This window comes from Tachyglossus aculeatus (genome assembly GCF_015852505.1).
Source record: "Tachyglossus aculeatus isolate mTacAcu1 chromosome 12 unlocalized genomic scaffold, mTacAcu1.pri SUPER_6_unloc_3, whole genome shotgun sequence".
Lineage (NCBI taxonomy): Eukaryota > Metazoa > Chordata > Mammalia > Monotremata > Tachyglossidae > Tachyglossus > Tachyglossus aculeatus.
In genome coordinates, this window is record NW_024044830.1 from 8161238 (window position 1) to 8180880 (window position 19643).

The 19643-nt window shown below is 46.7% G+C and overlaps 1 pseudogene; it reads left to right on the forward strand.

The window, feature by feature from the left end:
* LOC119921610 overlaps positions 1-17136 on the forward strand; it is a 39333-nt pseudogene extending 22197 nt beyond the window's left edge.
* Positions 17137-19643: the final 2507 nt, after the last annotated feature.

Below are 19643 nucleotides of genomic sequence, written 5' to 3' on the forward strand. Positions count from 1 at the left end.
GTCCTGAAGGCAGGAGGAGATACGAAACTGTAAGGAGGAAGAGAGAGCAGGGGCAGAGATGTAGATTTGGGTGTGATCAGCATAGAGATGATAGTTGAAGCCGTGGGAGTGAATGAGGGAGTGAGTGTAGATAGTGTAGCTAGAGTACAGAAGGGGACCAAGAACTGACCCTTGAGGAACCCCTACAGGTTGGGATGGGAAAGTTGAAAAGAGGATTGGGTTTTGAATTTACATATGTGTAATTTTTTTAATATTAATGTCTCTCTCTCTCCCTCTAGACTGAAAACGCCCTGCCCACAACTCTGTTGCATTATGTTCTCCCAAGTGCTTAGTGCAGTACTCTGCAGTTAAGTGCTTAATCAAGACCAATGATTGATTTAGGAAGGAAAATGGGGAGATTTGATTTGACCATGTTGAATTTGAGTTGCCCAAGGGACACTGAATTAATCAATCAATCAATGAAATTTATTGAGCACTTACTGTGTCCAAGGGGCATTCCCCAGATAAGTCTACATGTTCTCTTCTCCTACTCCCTTCTGCATCACCCTTGCACTTGGATTTGGACCCTTCATTCACCCTACAACATGTATGTACATTTATTTATATCAATTTCTGATTCCGTCTCTAGATTATAAACTCTTTTTGGGCAGGGAAAATATCTACCAACTCTGTTGTATTGTACCTCCCAAGCACTTAGTATAGCACTCTGCACATAGTGAGTACTAATAACATACAACTGACTGACTGATTGCCTAGCACTGTACAGAGTGCTTGGGAGAATACAACACAATGAGTTGTGTAGTGTAATAGAGGTATCTGAAGACATCTGGAAATGTAAGATCGAGTTTCCCAACTTTACCTTTGTTCTGATTTAATTATTCCCAAATCTTTTCAGTTTCTGGTTTCTGTCATATTTCGGTTTGATAAACTCAGGTACATGTGTGTGACTAACTGTGAAGAAAAGACGTTTTTCTCTGGGTAATTGAAATGTAGTGCAGTTACTGAGGTACCTCAGTGACAATTTTCTTTAAAGCTTATAAAGAAAACTCAGAGAAAGATGAAACACGGCAAACTTCAGCCCAAAGGGACAAATATTCATGAATTTGTGACCAACTGGAAGCAAGGTTTATAATGAAAGTTGTCTTGCAACCTCAACTGCAGTGTTCATGTCAATGAATGTCATGATTAGGTGATATCTGCTGTTTCCACCTCATCTACTACAGCAATAATAGCCTGAAAATTTTCTAAAATGTCAGTGAAGCACAGTTCTACGTTCCTACAACATTTTCTGACTCTTCAAAGCAATAAAGACTTAAAAAAGTGTTTTCTCATCTGTTCTGACGATGACTCCATCAGACAAAACTATTCATGGCTTTAGTCATCACTTTTGCAGGTACTTACTGCCTTCCTCTGAAAATCAACTTCTGTTTTCCAAAGTCTATACTTTCCACGTGATGCACCTTGTGCAGTTATTGGAATATCAAATTGGAAAGGGAATGGGAAATATCTAGCAAAAGATGTAGCAGTTTCAGATACTTATTAGCATAAAGTTCCCATTTGAACACTGTTGAGCATGGTGCCCTAATTAGGCCAGTGATGTGGCTCAGATAAGGGTAGTCTGACTTTGAGTTTTTTCAACTCTACTGAACAAATTTATAAAAAGGTATTTACATATCTTGAAGTGAAGACTTTCCTTACTAAACTACTTGCTAAACTACCAACCTATGGTGCACCAACCCCCAAATGCCTCTTCACATTTCAGTTACTTTGGTTTCCATGTCCCAGAATGGTTTACACTAAGTCTGCGATTGATAAATGCTCCATTTAGTTCCCGTAGCACTCAGAGAAATCCCTAATACTATAGGAATTTAAATTTACATTTTCCTCCATCTGCCATCACTTGGCCGTAAGTAATTTTGACCTCTTTTTACAGACCTACTATGTGCTAAACGCTGGGGTAAATACGAGGGAAAAGGAGGACACGTAAACTTCAGATGACACTGCAGTGTCTTGATTTTCAATAAAGATTGTGCTATCCAGCCATAAAGCACTAACTTTGAAGAGAATACAGGATTGATTCTCTCAGATGGCAAGTTGACAAGGTAGTTGGTTCTGATAGCAATTAATCAACTGGAGAATAACAAATTTCTTAAAATGGTAAAACTAAATTAGAACACTGTGGAAACTCTATATAATACCCTGAATATAATGGGAGGATCACTCTTTCTCTGGGGGACCAGATCTGTGATGTCTAATATAAGAGTTTTTGACATTTAACTGGTGGCCACAACGATGAGAAGTGAATGACTAATGGTCCAGGTTAAGCAATGTAGCTGCTCTATTCAGTCATAGCCAGCCTATCTGGGAGAAATTCCATTGAAAATTCTGGGCTCTTCCACATGAAATGTCTCTTCTTGATTCCTTCAATCGCTCGAGTCCTTATAAATTGGTCCCAATACTCAGGTTTCCTTACAATAGTTTTCCAAGTAGGTCAAATGAAAATTCTTAAGGGGTTCAGCGAATTGCAAATGGAAGATTGCACGTTAACTTTAATTCACTACATTAAAAAAGAATGACTAGCCACTAAAACCAAGCATGCAGAGGAAGGAAATACAATATAAAATTTCCCTTTCCTCACATTTATCAAGAGTAGCATTTATTAAGCATCTACTATGTTCAAAGCTTTTTTCAAATGTAGGTTTTCTCAGAGATAATCACAAAAGTACAAACATAATATGCAGAACACTGGAATAATAATAATAATAATAATAATAATAATAATAATAATAATAATAATAAAATATCATGGTATTTGGTAAGCATTTACTATGTGCCAGGCACTGTACTAAGCTCTGGGGTGGTTACAAGCAAATCGGATTGAACACAGTCCCTGTCTCCGGTGGAGCCAAATTTTAAATCCCCCTTTTACAGATGAGGTAACTGAGATGCAGACAAGTGAAGTGACTTCCCAAGGTCACACAGCAGATAAGTAGTGGAGCCGGGACTGGCCAGTTGGGAATATATATTTTGCATAGAGTAAAAGCATAGCTGCCTTTCTTTCTCCATAAATGTGAACATCGGCAAATATATTAGTCACTTGAGTACACATATATGTCACGTGTGTGTGTGTGTGTGTGTATTTATCGTGTGTGTGTGTGTGTGTTTGTGTGTGTGTGAAACAGCTCTCTATCTCCTACCTTACCTCACTGATCTCTTACTATAACCCAATCCATGACTTTGCTCCTCTACTTCCAACCTATTCTTTGTACCTCTATCTCATCTATCCCACCAACGACCCCTTGCCCCACATGTTGCCTCTGGCCTGGAACTCACTACCCCTTTGTATTGAACAGACCACCTCTCTCCACTTGTAAATCCCTCCTAAAATTCCATCTCCTGCCAGAGGCCTTCCCTGACTAAGCCCTCATTTCCTCTATCCTCTCTCCCCTCTGCATTGTCTATACATTTGACTGTGTACCCCTCAATGACTCAGTACTTAGGACTTTAGAGTACTCACCCTAGCCTTATGACACTTACATTCATATCCTTATACTCTGTTCACAAGCTATAATTTATTTTGATATCTTTCTCCATCCATAGACTGTAAGCTTTTTGGGGGCAGGGATCCTGTTAGCCAACTCTATTGCACTGTACTTTTCCAAGCATGTAGTACAATGCTCAGCTTATAGTAAGAGCTTAATAAATACTATTGATTCATTGATTAATGCTACCCCTTGACTCCAAAGCCGCTCATGTGACTTCCACATTCCTGTCCCCAGCTCCAACGAAAAGGACTCGTCTGCCACTGCAGGTCCCACTTTGACCACGTACACAACCCAGCCCTCCCAGGGCTCACAAAGTTTAACGACTGGAGCCAGAAGGGGAAGAGCAGGTGGTCTTGCTGACAGAAGAGGACATCAAAGTCTGAGGCTTTCCCCTGCTGTCCTCCTTCACCTTCTTCTTCTCTCCCCGTTCTTCCTTTTTCTCCCCTCCTCATCCCCGACCTTCTCCCCCTCTACTTTTTCCACTTCCTCCTCCTCCTCCTCCTCCTCCTCCTCTCCATCTTCCTTCTTTTCTTCCTCTTCCCCTTTCACTTCTTCTCCCTCATTTTCCTCCTCTTCCAATTTTTATTCCACTTTTCCCCCTTCCACCATCTCCTCCTCCGTTTCTTCTACTTCTTTCCCTTCCACCTCACCAACCTTTTCTTGCATTTCTTCCCCTTCCACCTCCTCATTTTCTTCCACTTCCTGCTTTTCTTCCTCCTCCTCCAGTCCTCAACCTCCTCTTACTGTCTTTCTCCCTCCTTCTCTCAATCCATCTCTTCCTCCTCCTCTTCTGGCTTTTCTTCCCCCTCTTCCCTTCCCCTCCTCAACCTCTTCTTCCTCCTTTCCCTGCTTTTCTTCCACCCCCTCCTCCTGCGTGTCCTTCTTCTCCTGCTTGTCCTCCTCCTCCTTCTCTTCTTTCTCCCTTCTCCTCCACTACGGCTGCCATGAGGACTGGGGAAGGCTGGTGTACGCAGAGTGATTGGAGAAGAATGCCACCTCCACTCCCTCCTCCTGATCACCTGCTGCTCTCCCTCCATCCACCCTATTTCCACCTTGCCCCCCATCTTTTCAATCTGGCACAAGGAGAGTTATGGTGGAAGAGGCGACCATGAAATCTGTAGCAGCATCATTGGAAAAGCAGCAAGGCCCAGCATACTATAACATCCCAAAAAAGATTTAGAAGAGAAGGGAGTTTGGAGGTCTAGGCGAACAGAGGAGTGAGTTAAGGGTGTGGAGAAAGGGGTAATAATAATAATAATAATAATAATAATAATAATAATAATGACATTTATTAAGCACTTACTATGTGAAAAGCACTGTTCTAAGCGCTGGGGAGTTCACAAGGTGATCAGGTTGTCCCACGTCTTAATCCCCATTTTACAGATGAGGTAACTGAGGCACAGAGAAGTGAAGTGACTTGCCCAAAGTCACACAGCTGACAAGTGGTGGAGCCGGGATTTTAACCGATGACCTCTGACTCTAAAGCCCGTGCTCTTTCCACTGAGCCACGCTGTTTAAAGATGCAGGATTTGGAATACCTGGGGCTTCTTTCTTGGAAAATTCTCTATAGGGCAGATTTAATCAACAGTCAATTGAAGAAGACGTCAATTACACCTTCTATAAATGTTCTATTTCTCTTTACTTTTTCTATCTTCATGTGCTCTTGGCTATGAAATAGTTCAGAGGTGTCACTTTCAGGGGTTTTCATTATATTACATTCAAGTCCCTGAGGGTGAGAGTGAACTGGTTCCACCCTTCAATCCATATATTTATTCTGAGAATGTGTCATGTCTGTGAGAAATCTGCAGCTGCCTCCATATTTAAAATGTTCTAAACACACGCTATGGAAAAGTGGTGTTCTTCAGGAGAGGAGTCGGTGGCTTGGGGCTGGGTTAGAGTTTTGGAAAAAATGCATGTTCCTTTTTGAAAGACGTGCCTTCATTTTAGGAGGCTGGTTAGGATCTGACACCAAAGACCATTTTATACCAGATGCAGAGTTTCGCATTGGTTTTAAATGTGAGCTGGATACATTTTATCCCGCTGCGTGGCTCAGTGGAAAGAGCACAGGCTTTGGAGTCAGAGGTCAAGGATTCAAATCCCGGCTCTGTAAATTGTCGGCTGAGTGACTTTGGGCAAGTCATTTAACTTCTCTGTGCCTCAGTTACCTCATCTGTAAAATGGGGATTAAGACCGTGAGCCCCCCGTGGGGCAACCTGATCACCTTGCAACCTCCCCAGCGCTTATAACAGTGCTTTGCACATATTAAGTGCTTAATAAATGCTATCATTCTTATCAGGGAGCTGCCTACCAACTCTATTATATTGTACACTCCCAAGCACTGAGTAAAGTGCTCTGCACACATTAAGCACTCAATAAATGTAACTGAATGATTCATTCATTCAATCATATTTATTGAGCGCTTACTGTGTGCAGAGCACTGTACTAAGCGCTTGGGAAGTACAAGTTGGTAACATATAAAAATACTATTAAAAATAGGGGGAGAGAGAAGGTGGGTGTTCTAATAGAATCAAAATAGGCTCCAAAAGAATGGATAAGATCTACATTCCTTCTAATGGTGAGTTTCCTCAAACCCAGTTAAACTAATGCAGAGTACAGGATGGAGGGCATTACCACCCTTTCCAACTAAGGCCTTGTGATCATAACTCAGTGCTTAGAACAGTACTTAGCACATAATAAGTGCTTAATAAATACCATTACTATTAATATTATTATCATCATCATCATCATAAACAAAATATGAGCCTGAGAGAGTAGCCTGATCCCAAGTAGGGTAGGCCATCTCTTGGGAAGCAGCCTGGCTCAGTGGCAAGAGCTGGGACTTCGGAGACAGAGGTCATTGGTTCTAATCCTGGCTCTGCCACTTGTCAACTGTGTGACTTTGGGCAAGTCACTTAACTTCTCTGTGCCTGTTACCTCATCTGTAAAATGGGGATGACGACTGTGAGTCCCACATGGGACAACCTGATCATGTTGTATCCCCCGCAGTGCATAGAACAGTGCTTTGCACATAGTAAGTGCTTAACAAATGCCATTAGTATTATTATTATTGTCATTACATAGAGACGGTCCCTACCCAACAACGAGCTCACAGTCAAGAAGCGGGGAGACAGACAACAGGCACACACAGACTGGCAGACACACAACCTCATGTAATATAATAATGGCATTTATTAAGCGCTTACTATGTGCAAAGCACTGTTCCAAGCACTGGGGAGGTCACAAGGTGATCAGGTTGTCCCACAGGGGGCGCACATTCTCAATCCCCATTCCATAGATGAGGCAACTGAGGCACAGAGTAACGAAGCAACCCTCCCAAAGTCACACGGCCGACAACCGGCGGAGCCGGGAAGAGAACCCCTGACCTCTGACTCCAAAGCCCGGGCTCCCTCCACTGAGCCACGCTGCTTCTCACAAAGTGATGAACAGACACACACCCTCGTGTAGGCACACACTGTCAGCCTGGCACACAAAGAGGTGTGTACACACACACACACACACACACACACACACACACACACACACACACTGTTCCTGTATCCCCCCCCTCCCCGGCCTGTGTCCTGTCAGGCTTCACTTCCCCCTAGGCCGCAGCCTGGCCTGACGTAGTGTGGCCCAGCCCAACCCGGCCTCCACCCAAGCCTGCGCCCCGCCACGACTCTCGGGCCTCAATCCCGATCGCAGGCTGGGCCGGTCCAGTCCGGTCCGGTTTGGTTCGGTCCAGTTCAGTCTGGTTTGGTCTGGTCCCGTCCAGTCTAACAGCCCCTACCCCGAGACGTCTCCTCACCTGACTAAGAATGATTGACTGATTGATATAGACCCTGCCCTGCATGGGGTTCCTAGCCTAGATAGAAGGTAGTAGGATTTAATCCCTATTTTACAGATGAGGAAACTGAGGTACAGAGGAGATAAGGGACTTCCCCAAGGTCATACAGCAGATGAGTGTGGAAAGGGACTAGTGTGCTCTTGTGCTACTGTATTACTTTCCAAGAGCTTAGTACAGCTCATTTTACCCAGTGGGTGCTCAGTGATACCATTACTATTACTACTGTAGATTAGTAGCATGCCTAGTGGGTAGAGCATGGGCCTGGGAGTCAGAAGAACCTGGATTCTAATCACGTCTCTGCCACCTGCTTACTTTGTGAACGTGGGCAAGTCGCTTAGCTTCTCTGTGCCCCCATTATCTCATCTGTAAAATGGGGATTGAGACGGAGAGCCTCATGTAGGACAAGAACTGTGCCCAACCAAGATTTGCTTGTATCCACCCCAACACTTAGTACAGTGCCTAGCACATAGTAAGCGCTTAACAAATGCCACTATTATTATCATTGCTGGAGTGAGATAGGCAGAAGAAGCAGCTCTGGGGCTCCTCTTCCCTGGGCACTCAGGTTCCATGGAGTGCCATCACCCCCTGCCAATGAGGAGGTCATGCTCTGTGACCCTGGGCAGGAAGGAGAGATGGAGAAGCTTCAGCAAAATGTTCACAGCCATAATGCTACATTACTGGAAATCTCAAAACGTCCTTTTATAGTGATGCACCACAACGCTTATAATAAAAATAATGATGGTATTTGTTAAGTGCTTACTATGTGGCAAGCACTGTTCTAAACACTGGAGTAGATACAAGGAAATCAGGTTGTCCCACGTGGGGCTCATAGTCTTAATCCCCATTTTACAGATTCGGTAACTGAGGCACAGAGAAGTTGTGACTTGCCCAAAGTCACACAAAAGACCAGTGGCTGATTTGGGATTAGAACCCACTACCTTTGACTTCCAAGCCACGCTCTTTCCACTAAGCCATGCTGCTTCTCTATCTAGTTCTTGTCTTCCTTGACTAATAGATCTGCAGACTGTAAGCTCTTCGTGGGCAGGTATCACATCTACCAACTCTATTGTATTGTACTCTGCCAAGAGTTTAATTCAATGTTCTGCACACAGTAAGTGCTCAATAAATGTGACTGAATGAATGAGTATGTTCTAATGCGGGCTCTGCCCTTCTCTGCTGTGTGATCTCTTCTCTGTGCCTCAGTTCCCATAGCTGTAAATTGGGAATTAATACTGTGAGCCCCATGTGGGACATGGACTGTGTCCAACCTGATCTGTTTGATTCTTCCCCAGCACCTAGTACAGCGCCTGAAATGTAGTCAGTGCTTAGCAAATTCCAAAAAAGCAAAACCATTGATTGATTATATGATTTGGTTTTGTATTCTGTGATTCCTTCCCTGGATGACTTTTGGCAGTCTCTCCACCCGTCTTTAGTTTGTGAGTCTGAGATCCACTACAAAAGACACAGCTCTCAGGATGAAACAGAAAATTTCCTGGTCTGTTGGGTAATGAGCTCTTGCTTTTTGGATTTTCAGCCCTCTGGAGAGAAGCTAGTTTTCCCTGGCAGGTTCTTTCCAGATTGAAAGAACTCATAGACTCTGAGCCTTTGTGAGATGGTGTCCAATCTATCTCGTAGCAGCCTGAGTACTCAGCACAGGAACTGGCACATAGTATGTGCTCAGCCAATGCCACCATCCTGTTACTCTTGCCTAACAATTCAGATCATAAAACATCCAAATGGAAGGCTACAAAAGGCACCGACCACTCCTTCCCAACAGTTCTTGGAAAGAATATTGAAGCTTTATTTGAGGAATGAAAGGATTAATCCCGGCTCCACCACTTGTCTGCTTTGTGATCTTGGGCAAGTCTCTTCACTTTTCTGTGCCTCAGTTACCTTGTCTGTAAAATGAATCCTACATGGGGCAGGGACCATGTCCAAGTTGATTTGCTTGCAACCACCCAAGAGCTTAGTACAGTATTGTGCACATAGTAAGCACTTAACAACAGCCATTCTTATCATTGTTGTTATTATTATTGTTATCATTATTGTTATTATTACTATCATTAATGTCCAGGAGGTCCTGATGGGGAGGTTTACCGTTCCGGATATAACCAGTTCCCCAAGATTACAGTGCTGAAGACCATTATGTGCGAAGTGCCAAGGATGCCACGAGGCAATGCAGAGAACCACTAGGTGACGCCACTGGGAACAGGCAAGAAACCCCAGCTACCACGTAGGTGAAAATGACGACCTAGAATTCAGTCAGTCAGTCGTATTTATTGAGCGCTTACTGTGTGCAGAGCTCGGCTCTCAGCACTTGGGAGTGTAAAATATAACAATAAACCAACACATTCCCTGCCCACAATAAGCTTCCCATTTAGAGTGGGAGGTAGGCATTTATGTAAGTAAATAAATTACAGATATGGACATCGGTGCTGTGGGGCTGGAGGGTGGGGATGAATAAAGGGAGCCATTCAGGGCATTGCAGAAGGGAGTGGGAGAAGAGGAAAGCAGGGGGGCTTAGTCAGGGAAAGTCTCTTGGAGGAGGTATGTCTTCAATAAGGCTTTGAGGGTGGGAGAGTCATCGTAGGACATGAAGAGGCAGGGCATGCCCGGTAAGAGGCAGGAAGTCGGTGAGAGGTCAGCAACGAGATAGACAAGATTAAGGTACAGTGAGAAGGTGAGCATTATAGGAGCGAAGAGTGTAGGCTGGGTTGTGATAGGAGAGTAGGGAAGTGAGGTTTGAGGGGGTGAGGTGATTGAGTATTTTAAAGCAGATGGTAAGGAGTTTCTGTTGGATGCGGACGTGGATGGGCAACCCCTGGAGTTTCCTGAGGAGTGGGGAAACAAGGCCTGAGTGCTTCTGTAGAAAAATGATCCGGGGATCCGAGTGAAGTCTGGTCTGGAGTGTGCAGAGACAGGGGGCAGGGAAGTCAGCAAGGAGACTGATATAGTCATCAATGCAACAGAATTCATGGAATGCAGAGAACCACTAGGTGGCGCCACTTGGAAACAGGCGCAGAATCCCCGCTGCCATGTAGGTGAAACTGACAACCTCAAAGCTGACCTTGCTCTGACTTCATTTCCCTTCTGCGTCGCCTGCGCAACTTGCATCTGTTAATAATAATAATAATAATAATAATAATAATAATAATAATGGCATTTGTTAAGCACTTACTATGTACAAAGCATTGTTCTAAGTGCTGGGGCAGATACAAGGTGTTCAGGTTGTCCCACGTGGGGCTCACGTTCTTCATCCCCATTTTACAGATGAGGTAACTGAAGCACAGAGAAGTTAAGTGACTTGCCCAAAGTCACACAGCTGACAATTGGCAGAGCCGGGATTTGAAACCATAATGCTTGATATTCCCCCTGACCTCAGCCCCACCGTGCTTATGTACACATCCTTCTACTCTGCCTTTCCTCTACCTGAGGTTTATGTTAAGATCTGACTTTTTGTTGTTGGTTTTTAATGGTATTTGTTAAGCACTTACTATGTGCCAGGCACTGGGGTAGATACAAGGTCATCAGTTTGCATACAATCCGTGTTCCCTTTGGGGCTCACAGTCTTAATCCCCATTGTACAGATGAAGTTCAATAACAGAAAAGTTAAGTGTCTTGTCCAAGATAACATAGCAGAACTGGGAATCAGAGGACCTGGGTTCTAATCCCAGGTCTGACACAGGTCTGCTCTGTGATCTTGGACAAGCCACTTATCTTCTTGGGTCCTCTGGCCCCCAGTCCTGTGTTCTTCCCATTAGGCCACACTGCTTCTCTGTCTTCACCTATAGTTTGTAAGTTCCTTGAGGACAGGGATCACGTCTACAGCCTCTTGTATTGTACTCTAAACAATACGAGGGGCTCAAGGTCTACAAGCAGCTAAACAACGCTGCTTCTAGGGGAAGTGGCATGGCTAGTGGCAAGAGCATAGGTTTAGGAGTCAGAGGACATGGGTTCTAATCCTGTCTCTCCCACTCATCTGGTGAGTGACCTCGGGCTAGTCACTTGACTTCTCGATGTCTCAGTTACCTCAACCGGAAAATGGGGATTAAGAGCATGAGCCCCTTGTGGGACAGGGACTCGCTGCCTCGAATTCCTCAACACCAACTCTCTCTTCGACCCCCTCAAGCCTGGCTTCTGTCTCCTACATTCCACGGAAACTGCCCTCTCAAAGGTCACCAATGACCTCCTGCTTGCCAAACCCAACGGCTCATACTCTATCCTAATCCTCCTCGACCTCTCAGCTGCCTTCGACACTGTGGACCACCCCCTTCTCCTCAACACGCTATCCAACCTTGGCTTCACAGACTCCGTCCTCTCCTGGTTCTCCTCTTATCTCACCGGTCGTTCATTCTCAGTCTCTTTTGCAGGCTCCTCCTCCCCCTCCCACCCCCTTACTGTGGGGGTTCCCCAAGGTTCAGTTCTTGGTCCCCTTCTGTTCTCGAGCTACACTCACTCCCTTGGTGACCTCATTCGCTCCCACGACTTCAACTATCATCTCTACGCGGATGACACCCAAATCTACATCTCTGCCCCTGCTCTCTCCCCCTCCCTCCAGGTTCTCATCTCTTCCTGCCTTCAGGACATCTCCATCTGGATGTCTGACCGCCACCTAAACCTCAACGTGTCCATACCTGAGCTCCTTGTCTTCCCTCCCAAACCCTGCCCTCTCCCTGACTTTCCCATCACTGTTGACGGCATTACCATCCTTCCCGTCTCACAAGCCCGCAACCTTGGTGTCATCCTCGACTCCGCTCTCTCGTTCACCCCTCACACCCAAGCCGTCACCAACACCTGACGGTCTCAGCTCCGCAACATTGCCAAGATCCGCCCTTTCCTCTCCATCCATACCGCTACCCTGCTCGTTCAAGCTCTCATCCTATCCTGTCTGGACTGCTATATCAACCTCCTCTCCGATCTCCCATCCTCTTGTCTCTCCCCACTTCAATCCATACTTCATGCAGCTGTCCGGATTGTCTTTGTCCAGAAAGGCTCTGGGCATGTTCCTCCCCTCCTCAAAAATCTCCAGTGGCTACCAATCAACCTATGCATCAGGCAGAAACTCCTCACCCTCGGCTTCAAGGCTCTCCATCACCTCGCCCCCTCCTACCTCACCTCCCTTCTCTCCTTCTATAGCCCAGCCCGCACCCTCCAATCCTCTGCCGCTAATCAGCTCTCCGTGCCTCGTTCTCGCCTGTCCCCCCGTCGACCCCCGGCCCACGTCATCCCCCTGGCCTGGAATGCCCTCCCTCCCCACATCCGCCAAGTTAACTCTCTTCCTCCCTTCAAGGCCCTACTGAGAGCTCACCTCCTCCAGGAGGCCTTCCCAGACTGAGCCCCCTCCTTCCTCTCCCTCTCCTCCCCCCTCCATCCCCCTGCCTTACCTCCTTCCCTTCCCCACAGCACCTGTATATATGTATATATGTTTGTACATATTTATTACTCTATTTATTTATTTATTTTACTTGTACAAATCTATTCTATTTATTTTATTTTGTTAATATGTTTTGTTTTGTTCTCTGTCTCCCCTTCTAGACTGTGAGCCCACTTTTGGTTAGGGACTGTCTCTATATGTTGCCAACTTGTACTTCCCAAGCGCTTAGTATAGTGTTCTGCACACAGTAAGTGCTCAATAAATACGATTGATTGATTGATTGACCAACTTTTACCTACTGCAGGGCGAACTACAGTTTCTGGCACAAGTAAGCACTTAACAAATAACATTTAAGAAAATTAGGTTCCAGCAAAAAGATCAGGAAGCATCGTTTGCGTGCTTCCAATTCTGTTGTCCTTCAGCTCCTCAAGCACTGAACCCGGTGCAGCAAGGGTTTGGGGTGGCATCGGGCTTCTGGGCACATTGAGTTTCTGAGGACCCCTGGATGGGCTTTCCATCTTGTTCGGCCCTCGAAGAGTTTGAATTCTCTACCCTGCCACTCTAACCTGTTTTTCGTGAGATAAATGGGATGAAAAAGTTTCTAAAGAAATTCAAACACGCCCGTGAGGTTTCCAGAAGAATAGCTGGTCCATGTCACAATCCAAAATAGGGCCAAGTGAGCAGGGGCCAGACGGTCCCTTCCCATTCATTCATTCAATCGTATTTATTGAGCGCTTACTGTGTGCAGAGCACTGTACTAAGCGCTTGGGAAGTACAAGTCGGAAACACAGAGATGGTCCCTTCCCAACAACGCATTATTAAAGGGGTTCGTCTTGACTCTGGGGTTTTAGGGAAGTCCTTCTCCAATCCCCGGGAATATTGATTAAAAAGATGGTTTTAGATTCAGTGGTGGACGATGCTATTTATTGAGAGCTTACTGCATGCAGAGTACTGTACTAAATACTTGTGAGAGCACAATTCAACAGAGTTGGTAGAGCCTGCACTCGTCCTGAATATGGTGATGGGATTTATGGGTTCCATGTCTGCAGTGTACCCTGAGACGAACCCTGGGTCCTGTTTCCCTGTCCCTGACCCTGATCCCATCCACCAGCTCTGAGAAAGAAGCCTTCCCCTCCCCAATTCTGAAGTGCTTGAGTCTGAACTACCTCCCCATTGGCCAAAGTAGGGGACACATGCCTGGGCAGGTTGATTCCAGAAAATGATTTTTTTTCCTCTCTAGTATTTGTTAAGTGCTGCTTAAGTGACAGGCACTGTTCTAAGTGCTGGGGTAGGGGCAGAGTAATCAGGTTGGACCCAGCCCATGGCCCACATGGGGCTCACGTTTTTCATCTCCATTTGATAGATGAGGGAACTGAGGACCGCAGAAGTGAAACAACCAGCTCAGGGTCCCCCTGCAGACTAGTGGAGGAGCTGGGATGAGAACCCTCTCTCCCCACTTCAATCCATACTTCATGCTGCTGCCCAGATTGTCTTTGTCCAGAAACGCTCTGGGAATGTTACTCCCCTCTTCAAAAATCTCCAGTGGCTACCAATCAATCTGTGCATCAGGCAGAAACTCCTCACCCTCGGCTTCAAGGATCTCCATCACCTCGCCCCCTCCTACCTCACCTCCCTTGTCTCCTTCTACAGCCCAGTCTGCACCCTCCACTCCTCTGCCGCTAATCTCCTCACCGTGCCTCGTTCTCACCTGTCCCGCTGTCGACCCCCGGCCCACGTCATCCCCCGGGCCTGGAATGCCCTCCCTCTGCCCATCCGCCAAGCTAGCTCTCTTCCTCCCCTCAAGGCCCTACTAAGAGCTCACCTCCTCCAGGAGGCCTTCCCAGACTGAGCCCCTTCCTTCCTCTCTCTCTCGTCCCACTCTCCATCCCCCTCATCTTACCTCCTTCCCTTCCCCACAGCACCTGTATGTATGTATATATGTTTGTACATATTTATTACTCTATTTATTTATTTATTTATTTATTTATTTATTTTACTTGTACATATCTATTCTATTTATTTCATTTTGTTAGTATGTTTGGTTTTGTTCTCTGTCTCCCCCTTTTAGACTGTGAGCCCACTGTTGGGTAGCGACTGTCTCTATATGTTGCCAACTTGTACTTCCCAAGCGCTAGTACAGTGCTCTGCACACAGTAAGCGCTCAATAAATACGATTGATTGATTGATTGATTGATTGATTGATTGAACCCTTGGATGGAGCAAGGGTTCTCATCCCAGATCCTCCACTAGGCCATGCCGCTTCTCAATTCCAGCTGAGGCCCTCAGGACAGCTCTGGGTTGTGCTTGTCACACTCCTGCTCCTCGTTCCTCTCGTTGACCAAGAGGGGGGAGATGCACACGACCCTAATCACCGCAGCAGAAGAGACACACCAGCAGCTAGGTGGATAGACACCATAACAACAATAAGGGAAGAACAGTTAAAAAAAATTAGGGATTATGGTAGAAGGCAGAACGTTCTGAAGAAAATATATCCATAGTCACTATGAGTCGAAAACGACTCGATGGAACATGAAAATAATAATATATCTTTCACTCATCCCATCTCATCCCTCATTCCAAGATTGTGAGCCCCTTGAGGACCAAGGAATGTATCTAATTTTCACTGGTTTTTTTTCCACAGTGCTCTGCACAAAGTCACTGCCTAATAAATATCATTCCTTCTCCTCATACTCATCCATCAGGATGAGCAGCAAGTGTCTGTAAAATGCTGGCTTGTCTGCTCACTGCCAGGGAGATGATGGTGGTACAGGTCACAATTAACTGGAATGACCAAGTGGACCTGGGCTTTGCATAATGGGATCATCGCTGTTGACCTTTGGTGCACCTTACTGACTGGCCAAGGTCTAAGAGGCAGCAATGGCCCCAGGTGGACTAGCCAGACTGGGGAACCAGAGATGGCTTGCAATGGGAAGAAGTGGCAAGCTATCATGGGAGACTGTGGTCTAGCCAGCTACCCTCAAGAGTGAGTGCAAGCAGTCCATTCCCAGCGCCCTGGGCAAACTGGACAAGCAGTGTGACCTAGTGGATAGAACACAGGCCTCTGAGTAAAAAGGATATGGGCTCTACGTCTGGCTCTTCTACCTGTCTGCTCTGTGACCTTGGGCAAGTCACTTCACCTCTTGGGCTCAGTTACCTAAACTGTAAAATAGGGATAGAAACTGTGAACCCCTTGTACAACAGGGACTGTATTCAACCTGATTACCTTGTACCTCCCACAGTGCTTAACGAATACAACTAAAAGAACCCCAAACAACCCCGCCCCGACACAGAACCCCACACCAGCCACATTGAGGGTTCTTTTCTATGGGCTGCCCCTGGGGAAAGGTCAAATTGAGGACCACACAGAGTCAGAATCTGTCTTGGAATGAAATTGAAAGCTAGTCAAGTGGCTGCAGGGTAGAGGCACCGGAAAATCGACCCCACAATCCAGACAGAGGGACACCCCAGGCACACTGAGTGTGGACTGTGGGGAGTGCAACACTGAGGAAAGAATACTCCATCAGCTCCCTATATTATATATAATATTATACGATTATATCATACAATAATACAACTTATTGTTTAATAATATAATAATTCATTGACATATTGATGTCTATCTCCCCTTCTAGTCTGTAAGCTCCCTGTGGGCAAAGAATGTTGCTGTTATAGTGGTATAGCATACTCTCCCAAGCACTCAGTACAGTACTCTTCACCCAGTAAGCACTTAATAAATGCAACTGGTGATTGACAACAAACGACTCCTTCCCCAGAAAGAGCAATGATTTTGAAGTAGCAGGCAAGCTCCAATCCTGGGCAGGCAGGCAGAGAGCCAGACATGACAGAGGCAGTTGCTGAGGCTCCAGAGGTGACCAGGCTTTACAAGCAGCCTGAGGCAGATGGATAAAGGGGACTTGACCACAAACTGGTAGGGCGGAGGGGGTGGCATTCAGAGGACCATTACCTGAGAAGACATGGAGGAAGTGGCAAGTCATCAAGGAAGCCTGTGGTTGTCATGCTGTCATGTGAGATGACTTGAGATTCCAGCGTGCCTCAGGTGGCGATGAAGGCAGATTCCACATCAGGTGCCCAGAGCCCACTGGCTCCAGAATGGTCCAGGAGAGAGCACTGTAAAACTCGCCTGGGAGGGTACGATAGAACCCATAAAGCCCACCCAATCAGCCCAACAAACTGCAGAAGTGGGTACAACATGCAGTGGGGCCGACAGTGAAAAACTTCTGGCAGAGTCACTGGTCGACAGTCAAAGGGGAATTTTCTCTCTCAGCTACCAGATGTCCGGGCAGGACAAGCCAGGGGAGGCCCACCTGAACCAACCCAGGACTGGAGCCAATGCAGGTGTGAAATTCCAGTGAATCCACTGCCTGCTGCACCAGAAACCACATACACTCAGTCCTTGCAAGAGTCATTCTGTGCCAGGGGCTTTGTGCGTGAGCAGTGTAGCACATCAGAAACCAACACCATCAAGGTGGAATGTGAGAAACATCCATCCCATCCCCACTAGCCCCAGTACAGCTGCCAGCAGCACAGGGGGAAGGATGCCCTTAGAGGGCACATTGTAAGTAACGGACACCAGGCAGGAATGGCCGTGGACACTTCGTTCCTTGAACGAGTTGTCTACACGCGCTTCCTAGAATTCCTCGACAACAACTCTCTCCTCGACCCCCTCCAGTCTGGCTTCCGTCCCCTACATTCCACGGAAACTGCCCTCTCAAAGGTCACCAATGAGCTCCTGCTTGCCAAATCCAACGGCTCATACTCTGTCCTAATCCTCCTCGACCTCTCAGCTGCCTTTGACACTGTGGACCACCCCCTTCTCCTCAACACGATATCTGACCTTGGCTTCACAGACTCCATCCTCTCCTGGTTCTCCTCTTGTCTCTCCGGTCGTTCTTTCTCAGTCTCTTTTCCAGGCTTCTCCTCCCCCTCCCATCCTCTTATTGTGGGGGTTCCCCAAGGTTCAGTGCTTGGTCCCCTTCTGTTCTCAATCTACACGCACTCCCTTGGTGACCTCATTCGCTCCCATGGCTTCAACTATCATCTCTACGCTGATGACACCCGGATCTACGTCTCTGCCCCTGCTCTCTCCCCCTCTCTCCAGGCTCGCATCTCCTCCTGCCTTCAGGACATCTCCATCTGGATGTCTGACCGCCACCTAAAGATCAACATGTCGAAGACTGAACTCCTTGTCTTCCTTCCCAAACCTTGCCCTCTCCCTGACTTTCCCATCTCTGTTGACGGCACCAGCATCCTTCCCGTCTCACAAGCCCGCAACCTTGGTGTCATCCTCGACTCCGCTCTCTCATTCACCCCTCACATCCAAGCTGTCACCAAAACCTGCCGTTCTCAGCTGCGCAACATTGTGAAGATCCGCCCTTTCCTCTCCATCCATACTGCTACCCTGCTCATTCAAGCTCTCATCCTATCCCGCCTGGACTACTGCATCAGCCTTCTCTCTGATCTCCCATCCTCGTGTCTCTCTCCACTTCAATCCATACTTCATGCTGCTGCCCGGATTATCTTTGTCCAGAAACGCTCTGGGCATATTACTCCCCTCCTCAAAAATCTCCAGTGGCTACCAATCAATCTGCGCATCAGGCAGAAACTCCTCACCCTGGGCTTCAAGGCTCTCCATCACCTCGCCCCCTCCTACCTCACCTCCCTTCTCTCCTTCTACTGCCCAGCCCGCACCCTCCGCTCCTCCGCCGCTAATCTCCTCACCGTACCTCGTTCTCGCCTGTCCCGCCATCGACCCCCGGCCCACGTCTTCCCACGGGCCTGGAATGCCCTCCCTCTGCCCATCCACCAAGCTAGCTCTCTTCCTCCCTTCAAGGCCCTGCTGAGAGCTCACCTCCTCCAAGAGGCCTTCCCAGACTGAGCCCCTTCCTTCCTCTCCCCCTCGTCCCCCTCTCCATCCCCCCCATTTTACCTCCTTCCCTTCCCCACAGCTCCTGTATATATGTATATATGTTTGTACATATTTATTACTCTATTTATTTATTTATTTATTTTATTTGTACATATTTATTCTATTTATTTTATTTTGTTAGTATGTTTGGTTTTGTTCTCTGTCTCCCCCTTTTAGACTGTGAGCCCACTGTTGGGTAGGGACTGTCTCTATATGTTCCCAATTTGTACTTCCCAAGCGCTTAGTACAGTGCTCTGCACATAGTAAGCGCTCAATAAATACGATTGATTGATTGATTAATTCAGAGGGATCGACTGGTAACAGAAACTCTAGAAAGCCCAAGGTGAGACTGACAAGGAGACGGGCAGCCCCAGGCCCAGAGATTCCCCTGTCTTCCTAGTTCAAACTCTAAGAACCTCTAATGGGGACGGGGCAAGGAGGGCAGTGCCCAGCCACAGACAAAGCTGCCACAGCCAATCAATCAATCAATCAATCGTATTTATTGAGCGCTTGCTGTGTGCAGAGCACTGTACTAAGCGCTTGGGAAGTACAAGTTGGCAACATATAGAGACAGTCCCTACCCAACAGTGGGCTCACAGTCTAAAAGGGGGAGACAGAGAACAAAACCAAACATACTAACAAAATAAAATAAATAGAATAGATATGTACAAGTAAAATACATAAATAAATAAATAGAGTAATAAATATGTACAAACATATATACATATATACAGGTGCTGTGGGGAAGGGAAGGAGGTAAGATGGGGGGGATGGAGAGGGGGACGAGGGGGAGAGGAAGGAAGGGGCTCAGTCTGGGAAGGCCTCCTAATGAGGGAGCCAATGAGGGAAGACCTGTAAACCCCAGGCTAAGGTAGCCATGGGGGAGAAATGAGTGATGGAAGGAAGGAGAACCCATCCTGCTCCCCCAAATTTGACCGCACTCCAAGCAACCGC